The sequence below is a fragment of the Lynx canadensis genome, chromosome D2 (genome assembly GCF_007474595.2).
Source record: "Lynx canadensis isolate LIC74 chromosome D2, mLynCan4.pri.v2, whole genome shotgun sequence".
NCBI lineage: Eukaryota > Metazoa > Chordata > Mammalia > Carnivora > Felidae > Lynx > Lynx canadensis.
The window spans coordinates 79580181-79589457 of NC_044313.2; the positions used below are offsets into that span (position 1 = coordinate 79580181).

General features: G+C 53.0%; 1 long non-coding RNA gene across 2 annotated transcripts; it reads right to left on the reverse strand.

The window, feature by feature from the left end:
• Positions 1-4426: 4426 nt before the first annotated feature.
• LOC115527769 lies at positions 4427-7683 on the reverse strand. Of its 2 annotated transcripts, none has more exons than XR_003973013.2 (2): positions 5748-7683; positions 4427-5010 (listed from the first exon to the last, which is right to left on the reverse strand). It is a non-coding gene; the product is annotated as an uncharacterized LOC115527769 (long non-coding RNA). The 2 variants fall into 2 exon arrangements; XR_003973014.1 differs by lacking the exon at positions 5748-7683 and adding an exon at positions 5477-5741.
• Between the last annotated feature and the right edge of the window lie 1594 nt (positions 7684-9277).

Here is a 9277-nt window from a genome sequence, read left to right on the forward strand (position 1 = left end):
GTCTGCATATCCTTTTCCAGCCTGGCCAGGCCCCCACCACCCATGTTAGTGTCCAAGTCGGACAGTCAGGCCAAAGGAGCATCTTTATGAAGAAAGTGGCCGGGCGCCTGGGTGTCTCAGTGGACTGAGTGTCTGACTCTTGATTTCGGCTCAGGTTGTGATCTCACGGTCATGAGATTGAGCCCTGCGTCGGGCTCTGAGCTGAGTGTACAGCCTGCTTGGGATTCTCTCTCTCCCTGTCTCTCTCTCTCCATCTGCCTCTCTATCTCTCTCAAAATAAACAAACATTAAAAAAGATAGAGAGAGGGAGAATGGCTCCAGCCTCGAAGCCTCGGATGGTCAGTGTCCATGACGACAAGGAATAAAAGATGTGGGGATCCCACTCCCTTAAAAAATAACCACAGCATCATTTTTCTCATCTCATCAAGCACACATTTACATTAAGGTCCTTGAAAATGTTTTTGCCTCCTTGGCTTGCCCCTGGTCTTCTCCTCCTCTTAGACTTTACCTCCTCAGCCAACCGCTCCCCCATCACACACACGTCATCGACATCTCCGTAAAGGGAGTTGTGCATGCTGGGCCAGCCTGTTGACCTCTCTGGGCCCCCCATCTGCAAATTCAGAGGTTTGCATTGAGGGTCTCCGATTAGGGTGCCACCTGGCATTTGTAGTTTGTAAGTTATGCTCGTGTCCATCACATCGTTTTATCCTCAACGACCCCGGACAATGGATGCAAAGGTATGCTGTCCTCAGTTTCCCAGGGAGGGCGCTGACGGTTCTCTGCAGCAGAGAGAGAAACCCAGAAGTCCCAGTGAGAAGCCTGCAACTCCTTCCTCTTCATCCCCAACAGATCTAAGGGTCCTTTCAAGCTCACGGTCTGTGCTTGTATGCCTGCCTCGCGGGGCCCTGTCCCCATCGGGGCGTGCTGTCTGTACGTTGGAGCCAGCTGCTGCAGAATGCTGGCCACCTGGGACATCCGAGAGGCTCGCGTGCTACCTGAAGAATGCAGTGATGAAGTGCTCCCTTTAATCCTCACCTTCGTGGGTCTGGCACGTCAGAGCCAGTCGCTGAGAGCACGGAATCTGGTCCGGGTTTTCTGCAAGCCGCATCTGGCTGGCCTTTCCCCCGCCTGCTCCTTCCCTCCACAGCTGGTCGCCTGCCTGCCCAGGCGGGCACGTGGGGGCGGGCGGTGGGGGTGCCGAAGAATTTTCTGGATTCTGCATCGGCTCACCCTCCGGCTTCCATTTGTCCCTTTAGACAGATCTGACATGTTATTTACATGCGTGTCGTGCCATGGGTCTCAAACTTCCTTCCAGAAGATCCTTGACTACATAGCAGTGTTGTTGGCTGGAGGGAGGGGTGGGGGAAGCTGGTATGCTTCAGGGTGCATAGAAACCAGGTAAGCACAAAGGTTTATAACTCACGCAGAGCTTGGGGCCAAAATGTGTGCCCTGAGTAGCGTAAAGATGTACCCCACCTGCCTGAAACAGTCCTGATTGACACCTGCTCCCAGTTGTCATTTTTAATAGCAGCCTCTTTCACCCGATCAAATGTTTCCTGGTTTGCACAATAAATTATATGTATACCCTGTCTATGATGTGACATCAAGGGCTGCCAAGTTAATAGAATCTCCAAGCCAAAAGGCACGCTGAAGAGCTGTAGACTCAGGGACCCATCCAGGGCTCAGAATCCCCTTCTGAAACATCGTGACAGAATCAAAGCACTATTGAGCAGTCCGTTCAGACCCACAGCTTCGTAAAGGTTTTCAAGTCACTTCATAGGTGTCTGTTGTGTCTCCAAAGCTCACGGCACGGGAAGACCTCATCAACGTGGTCGGAAAGAAAGTGCCCGAATAACTCGGTCACGGATGATGCAGGGACATTAGTAGAGAGAAGGAAGGCACCAGAATTTCTGAGTGCTCGTTGTGTGCCTTCCACCGTGCCAAGAGGTTTGCCCTCCAGTACACGCATGCGGGAAGCGATGCTGAGAAAGACACGTAGGAAGGCTAAGTAAACCACCCCGGATCCCAAGAGCTAGCATCGGCCGGGCTGGGACTCGAACCCCAGCACGTTGCCCCTGTTAGAGCCTGTGGCCGCCCTGTTGTGTCCTCCCCCCATCTCCTTTCTGCTCTGGTGCTCAAAGTGGCAAGAAAAAAGCGTGTGGCTGGCCCTCGCCTCTCATGCCAGGCGGCCTGGCAATTCCCAAAGAACACACTCTTCAAAGAGGGGCTGAAGGGGCCCCTGGGCGGCTCAGTCAGGTAAGCATCTGACTCAGGCTCGGGTCATGATCTCGCAGTTCGTGAGTTCGAGCCCCGCGTCGGGCTCTGTGCTGACGGCTCAGAGCCAGATTCCGTGTCTCCCTCGCTCTCTGCCCCTCCCCCGCTCACGCTCTGTCTGTCTCTCTCTCTCTCTCAAAAGTAAACCTTAAGAAACAAAAAACACACAAAAAAAGAGAGAGAGACTGAAGAAATTCTGTTACAATCTACCCCCAGCTTACGAGTAAGTGTCCCCTTTCATCGCAGTGACGAAACGGTACTTAAGGGACCTGGTCCCCAGTGGCGAATGAGGTTACCCCATGGTCTTAGCGTTCTCTTTCCTTCTGAGGAAAAGGCAGGGGCTGAGAGAAAGGAGGCCATTTCGAGCTGCTCCTTGGCCCTAGAGCGTCACTGCCGTGGCCCCATTTCCTGCTTGAGCTATCACTTCAGACCAGCTGTCTTCTTCTGGAAGATACTCGAGGGGCCCTCAGGAGCTCCCGGGACTGGCGGGAGCGAGCCCCAAAAGGCCCGGGTCGAATGACGAAGCATTTCTCACGCCCTGTGTCCCGGGAGGCGCTTGCAACCGGGGCAGGTGCGAGGCCAAAGCACCCTCGGGCTGCCTGCAGAGTTCACGGCTGCAGCCACAGATGATGGGAGACCGACATCCCCCCCGGAAATAATGTCTGAGGGACCAGGAGGGGATTCAAGAGCAAACCAGCGCTCTTGACTTAAACTCAGACGTGGGTGCACCGCCCATTGTGCGCTCGGGCCCCACACCGAGTCCACAAACAACGCAGCGTGCCTCCCCCACGGTGTTGAGCAAGACACGTTTGCTTCCGGCCGTGACCGAGCAGACCCCCCGAGGACCCTGCGTGTCTTATCTCCCGGTCCTGTGTGCGGAGGCGGTGCGGCCTGGTGGGAAAGGGCGGAGCGCTCAGCGACCTTGGTCATGCCCTTTAGCCCCACCTGGGTGTCAGGTGCCACGTCCCAAAGTCAGACCTTGTAGCAGCATATGGCGAAGACGTCTCGCGTCGTGTCGTAATGATTCGATGTGTGGCTATCACCTGAAACCCAGTATTTTCACGGAGCTTTACGGCTTACGGCAGGCTAGGTAAAAATAGGGAGTCGGGTTTTTTTCAGAAGTAAGCAGATAACAGGAGAGGTGGAACTGTGGCAAAGGCTGCGACAGCTGATTCAGAGAAGTGATGTCTTCAAGCCTGAGATAATGCGAGTGAAGATGAAAATGCGTGTGGTCCGTAGAGAGAGAAGAGGTTCTAATCACCCCTCAGTGGTGTTTCCTCCCTCGTGCACCCAAACAATGACAAATTAGGCACCCGTCCCTTTTTTAATGTTTACTTATTTGTTTTTGAGGGACAGAGAGAGAGAGAGGAAAAAAAACAGGCGGGGGAAGGGCAAGAGAGGAGACACAGAATCGGAAGCAGGCTCCAGGCTCTGAGCTGCCAGCACAGAGCCCGACACGGGGCTCGAACCCGCGAACTGTGAAATGATAACCTGAGCCTGAGTCAGACACTTAACCAACTGAGCCTCCCAGGAGCCCCCAGGCACCTGTCTTCTAACTCACACTGCTCCGACGGCACATGCCCTTTGCATGTGATGCCGTGGAGAGCCTGGCAAAGGGTGAGACCTGGTGCCTGATCTGAAGAGAGGATAACTGAGGGGGGGAGAGAAAAGACGAGCACAGAAATAACTGTAAAATGGGATAAGCCCCAAAGAAGAGGGACAAAGTCCCCATAGAAGGTGCTCGAAGGATGGATAAGTGAGGCCAGCTTGGGGGTGGGGGGGGGTGGAGGGGTCAAGAAAGACCATGGAGATTTGAGATGGCATTTCAGAAAAGCCAGAGAGACACGGCAGAATTTCAATGACAGAGAGGAAGGGACGGGGGAGGGGGACACGGGAGAGACATTCCAGAGAAGGACAAACACTTGAGCAATGGCAGAGGGACCAGGAAGTGGTGTGAGGGTAGAAAGTCCCTTCCGTGTGGCCGAGAAGTCGAATGGAAGTCTGGCAGAGGATCGGACGAGGCTAGGGTACGAGCAGCCTTGAAGAGCAGACTAGGGATATTCTGCTTCATGGGGTGGGAACGGGGGACGGGGGGGGGGGTGGGGGGAGGGGGCGCCGGGTCTGCGCTGGAGGAGACGGAGCCTGGAAGTGGGCCACGGGCACAGGTTCCTGCCACCCCATCCCCAGCGACTGTGATGGCCTCGGAGAAGTGTAACCGAAGTGTGGGTCGGAGGGGTCAACATGATGGCTTTGCAGACAGACTCTCTGGGACCTGGGAAGTGATGAAGGGGAGACATGAATGGGGAAGATCCAAGGACCCCTGGACCACCAGACCCCCTCCTGTTCCTCTGGTGCATGTTAGTAACACATTAATTCCATTATATTGTATATTACAATACAGTCCTGCTACATCGTATTTCATTTTACCGTAACAAATATTGCAATCTACAATTACATTGATACATTCTAGAACTACATTATCTATGTGCATATACGTGTATGTATAGTGGATAAAACAAGTCATAGAATACAGTATCCATTACGTAGAATGGACCATGGCCGTTTGGTACATTTCGTCTTGAGTTCTCGCTCGGCTTACACCTGCATGTTACATCCACAGATACCGAGTCACCCGGTTTCCCTTCCAAAATAAGGATCATCCCCTTGGTCTTCTGTTCCGTTCACTTTCCCCGGGTCTTTTCTTCTCTCTTCTTCTCTTGAGGCTTCTCGGGGCCCCTAAGGCATTTTTATTTGTATTATGTCACTTATAAATGTTTGGCTTGGCCGACAACATCAGGGTATATGTATGACACACTCACACAGATACAGATACAGAGATACAGACAGAGAATCTAAAGAGATATATATCTATATATCTATAGAAAATGTGTGTTGTAAAAATAAATTATATTTTATAAATTATATATTTATATTTTTAACATATATGTTGTTTTTTATTTGAGAGAGAGAGTGTGTGCACACGTGAGCAGGGTAGAGGGACAGAGAGAGAGAGAGAATGTTAAACAGGCTCCATGCCCAACACGGAGCCTGAGCAGGGCTTGATCCCACCCCCCCCCCTCCCGGGATCACGATCCGAGCCGATATCAAGCCTCGGATGCTCAACCGACTGAGCCACCCAGGCGCCCTATGTTTAACATACATAGTTGAAACAAACTTTGCAGATGTGACTAAAGTGCCAGACCTTGAGAAGGGAAGATGATCCTGGATCATTCGGGTGGGCCCAACCCAGCCGCACGAACCCTTAGAAGTGGAGAGCCACTCTTTTTTTCCAGCTGGGGTCAGAGAGAGAGAGAGAGACCGACAACAACAGAGGGTCGTGAAGATGTGACGCTTGGAGAGGCTTTGGGGCAGCCTCGACGTTGGAGAAGGCGAGGGAGCCAAATCTCCGCCAGGTCCCCCGGAAGGAACTCAGCCAGAAGACGCTCAAAACCTACGTCGCCTGCCTCACCTACCTCATCCACGCCCTAGCTGCGTGGCTCACGGCCTGAGAAAGCTACTGCGACTCTCTGAGTCTCGTTGGCCTCCACGGAAATGGGGGTGATGCCTTGTCGTGGAAGGTCAGGGGGCTCACTCAAGTGTCAGATCGATCACCCCTTGCTTCTCACGCGCGGGCCAGTGGGTAGGAAGTGTCGGTGTTTCTGCCAGAGCAGAATGTGTAACTTTACCGCACCATGTCCCTTTTCTGCTCAACACCTTCCAGAGGCTCCCCTTCTTACTCACAGGGAGCTACAGACTTCCCCTGTTCTCAAGGCCCTCGTGACACTATCTGGCCCCATTTCCTCTCTGACTGTGTCACCCTCTACTCTCCCCGCCGCTGACTTTGCTCCAGTCACTCCGGCCGCCTTGCTGTTGCCGGGGCACAGAAGGCAGCTTCCAGCCTTGGGCATTTGCACCTGCTGTTTGTCTAAAATGCTCATCCTTCGTATCCACATGGATTTCTCCCATAACCCCTTCAGGTCTTCACTGCAAATATTACCTTCCTTTTGAACCTTCCCTGAGAACCCAACGTACAACTGCAGCACCCCCAACCCAGCGCCCCTCACACCCTCTTCTGGGCTCCTCCGTAGTAATCGGGCCTTCTAACACGACACAAATTTTATCTGTTCTGTTTGCTTGGTTTTCTCCGTTGGAACGTAAGCTCCCGTGAGGGCTCCTTTTAGAGGAGGCAATAGGTGATCCATCAATACGTTTGAATGAATAAACAGCTATCTAATCAGGAAATAACTATCAGCATCATCTCCCACTAAAGCCGTCTCCTTTCGGTTACAAATGGAAAAGGAAGCCAGAAGGATGGTAATCAACTTGCCCTCGAATGAGGAAGCCGCAGCTGAGAGCAAGTCCTTGACTGATCTCGCTGAGCCCGGCCCTCCCAAGGGAGGTGTGGAAATGTGGTCCAGGGTCTCCGGCCCCGGCCCTGGTGTCCCAGACAGAGAGAGCTGGCCTTCCCATTTCCCCGTCCTTCCTGGTTTCGGCCTCTAAAAACCGGAAGGACATTTTGTCTCAGGTTTTCAGCACTGCCAGGCCCAGGACGAAGCAGGAAGTGTGGAGGCGTGCGAAAATGGAGAGAGAAGAAGAATTAAGCTCACTGCATGTAGAGGGCTAAAAGACTTCCTCTGCAGCCGGTCACAGCACACGGGGCTCCACGTATCTTCACTGCGCGCAGCGAACGCGATTGTTGGCCCGCATTCCACAGCACATTCTGTGCCCAGCAGAAGACGGATGGGCTGAGACTCGCGCCCGAGTGAGCTCACACTCCACGGTGGTGTGCCATTGGAAAGTCGAACTCAGCTCATCTTCTCCCTCCACAGTGTCCATGCTGAGCGGACGGGAGATTTAAGAAGGTCCCCAGGCGTGTCCCGATCTCCGAGGAACTGTGTGCAGGGTTCATGGCAAGCTTTCGAATCGGGCCAACAGAGACCTCTTGGGCCAATGGACACTTCCTTAAGGAAGGAGTGTGTTTACTTCATTCCCCAGCACTTAGCCAGTGCCCGCTCCCCTCAACAAATCCTTGTTCCCTAAAATAACTGCAGCCTCAGAGCCTCCGTAAAATGGGATCATAAAGCCCGCCTCATGAAGCCGGGCGATGAGGATATGCTATCAAGCCTCTAAGGTCTTACCCAGTGCCTGGCACGTGATAAGCATCCGTGTAAGTGAACTGCCCCTTTGGTCACTGGAGGTGATGTGATGGTGGAGGAGGTCTAGTTAGCTCTGGATACATTCTAGCCCGTCCCTAAATCCCTAGTTGTCCAATCCAGAAATTTGGACTAAGCATGGGCTTGACGAGTTGGACATCAGGGCGATCCACTTCTCTTAGAAAAGCCTTGTTCTGGGGCGCCTGGGTGGCTCAGTCGGTTAAGCGGCCGACTTCGGCTCGGGTCATGATCTCGCGGTCTGTGGGTTCGAGCCCCGCGTCGGGCTCTGCACTGACGGCTCAGAGCCTGGAGCCTGTTTCAGATTCTGTGTCTCCCTCTCTCTGACCCTCCCCCGTTCATGCTCTGTCTCTCTCTGTCTCAAAAATAAATAAACGTTAAAAATTTTTTTTCAAAGAAAAGCCTTGTTCAACTGGAAGGGGAAGGGTGCGTTTCTGTATCCCAGGCCTCCAGGGTGCCTGGTGGCAGAGGTGACACAGCAGGAGTGCACACGGCCCAGCCTGGTTCAAGGTCCCTCCCTCCCTGCGGCCAGGCACGGCCCCCGGAAGGGCACCAGGTTCCATTGTACCTGACAAATGGACGTATCAGAGCAAAGGCAGGCAGTTGGAACATTTTCCCAGCCTTCCCTCTGTTAGGTTTTCAAAGCTGAAAACGAATAAAAATTAAAAAAGAAATGCTAAATATCCCTCCCCTTAACTACACATCCGCATACGAGACCCAGCTAAACTACCCTTGAAGCGCACCTGCCCATCTCCTCAGCAGGTCCAAGGACCACCTGCCGATGTGCGGGGCTTCAGTAAAGACCTAAGACCTTTCTAGAAGCGAGGTACGCTAGGATCCCCCGAAAGCTTGGGAGGTTCAGCTCGGAATCTGCTTGGCTAAGAGGGGTGGGTCTCACACCCGCAAGCTGAACCGTCCCTTTTTGGAAAAGCGCGCTCTTTCTCACACTTCTCACTACGATAATAACACAAAGGAGACCTCTTCCAGAAATAAAAGCAAAGGGGCTTGCTCAGCACCAACGATGCTTGCAAAAGAGGTCTGTGAAAATAAGATCTGAATCAGATAGGCAGCCGTGGGTGCGATAATCATTTCAGAAGTGCTTACTGACAGAGGTGGGCTTTCTTCAGCAATCGCAGGGGGAATTGGGGGATGTCTCTCAAAGAAACAGAAAACGCAATGACTCAAATGATTTCAAGTTATTGTCGCCACCACTGGGTTTAGTCAGGCGTGTCGCCTTTTTCTTAGTGTAGACACTCAGCTTTAAATTAACCACTCTGATAAACAGCAGCGACTTGGTTAGGAATAGTAGTGGGCCCTCTTGATTTTTTTTTTTTTTTTTTTGGAGATGTGTTGGAGCGGACTCCTGAGTTCCGCTCCTTTAAGTCACCAGCTGTGCCCCACTGTCCTTCTGTGAAGACCCCAGCGCTGTGGAGGAAGAGAGACGTTCCGGGAATAGCTTGAAGCACCAGTGTAAAACCTTCCCACAAGGCAGGCAGCTGAGGACCTACTGTGTGTTGCTCCGGATATGGGGGCGTGGTGGGGTGAATGAGGAAGAGGGTCCGAGCTCACAGACTGGAAGACGCGTGTCACAGGGCTCTACCTAAGCAGATACAAGCACTGACATAGGATGAGCGTGGTAAGCAAAGCGGGGGGAGCGTGCACCCACTTCCTGGAGGTGACAGTCAGCCCACATCTTTAAAGACGACTAGGAATCTGCCAGAGAAATGACGGAACAGCAGGCCAGATCCACATCTGGGACTTCGCTTTATTAAGAAAAACCGCTTCGGGGCGGCGGGGGCGGGGGTGAGGGGCGCCCGGGGGGCCCAGTCGGT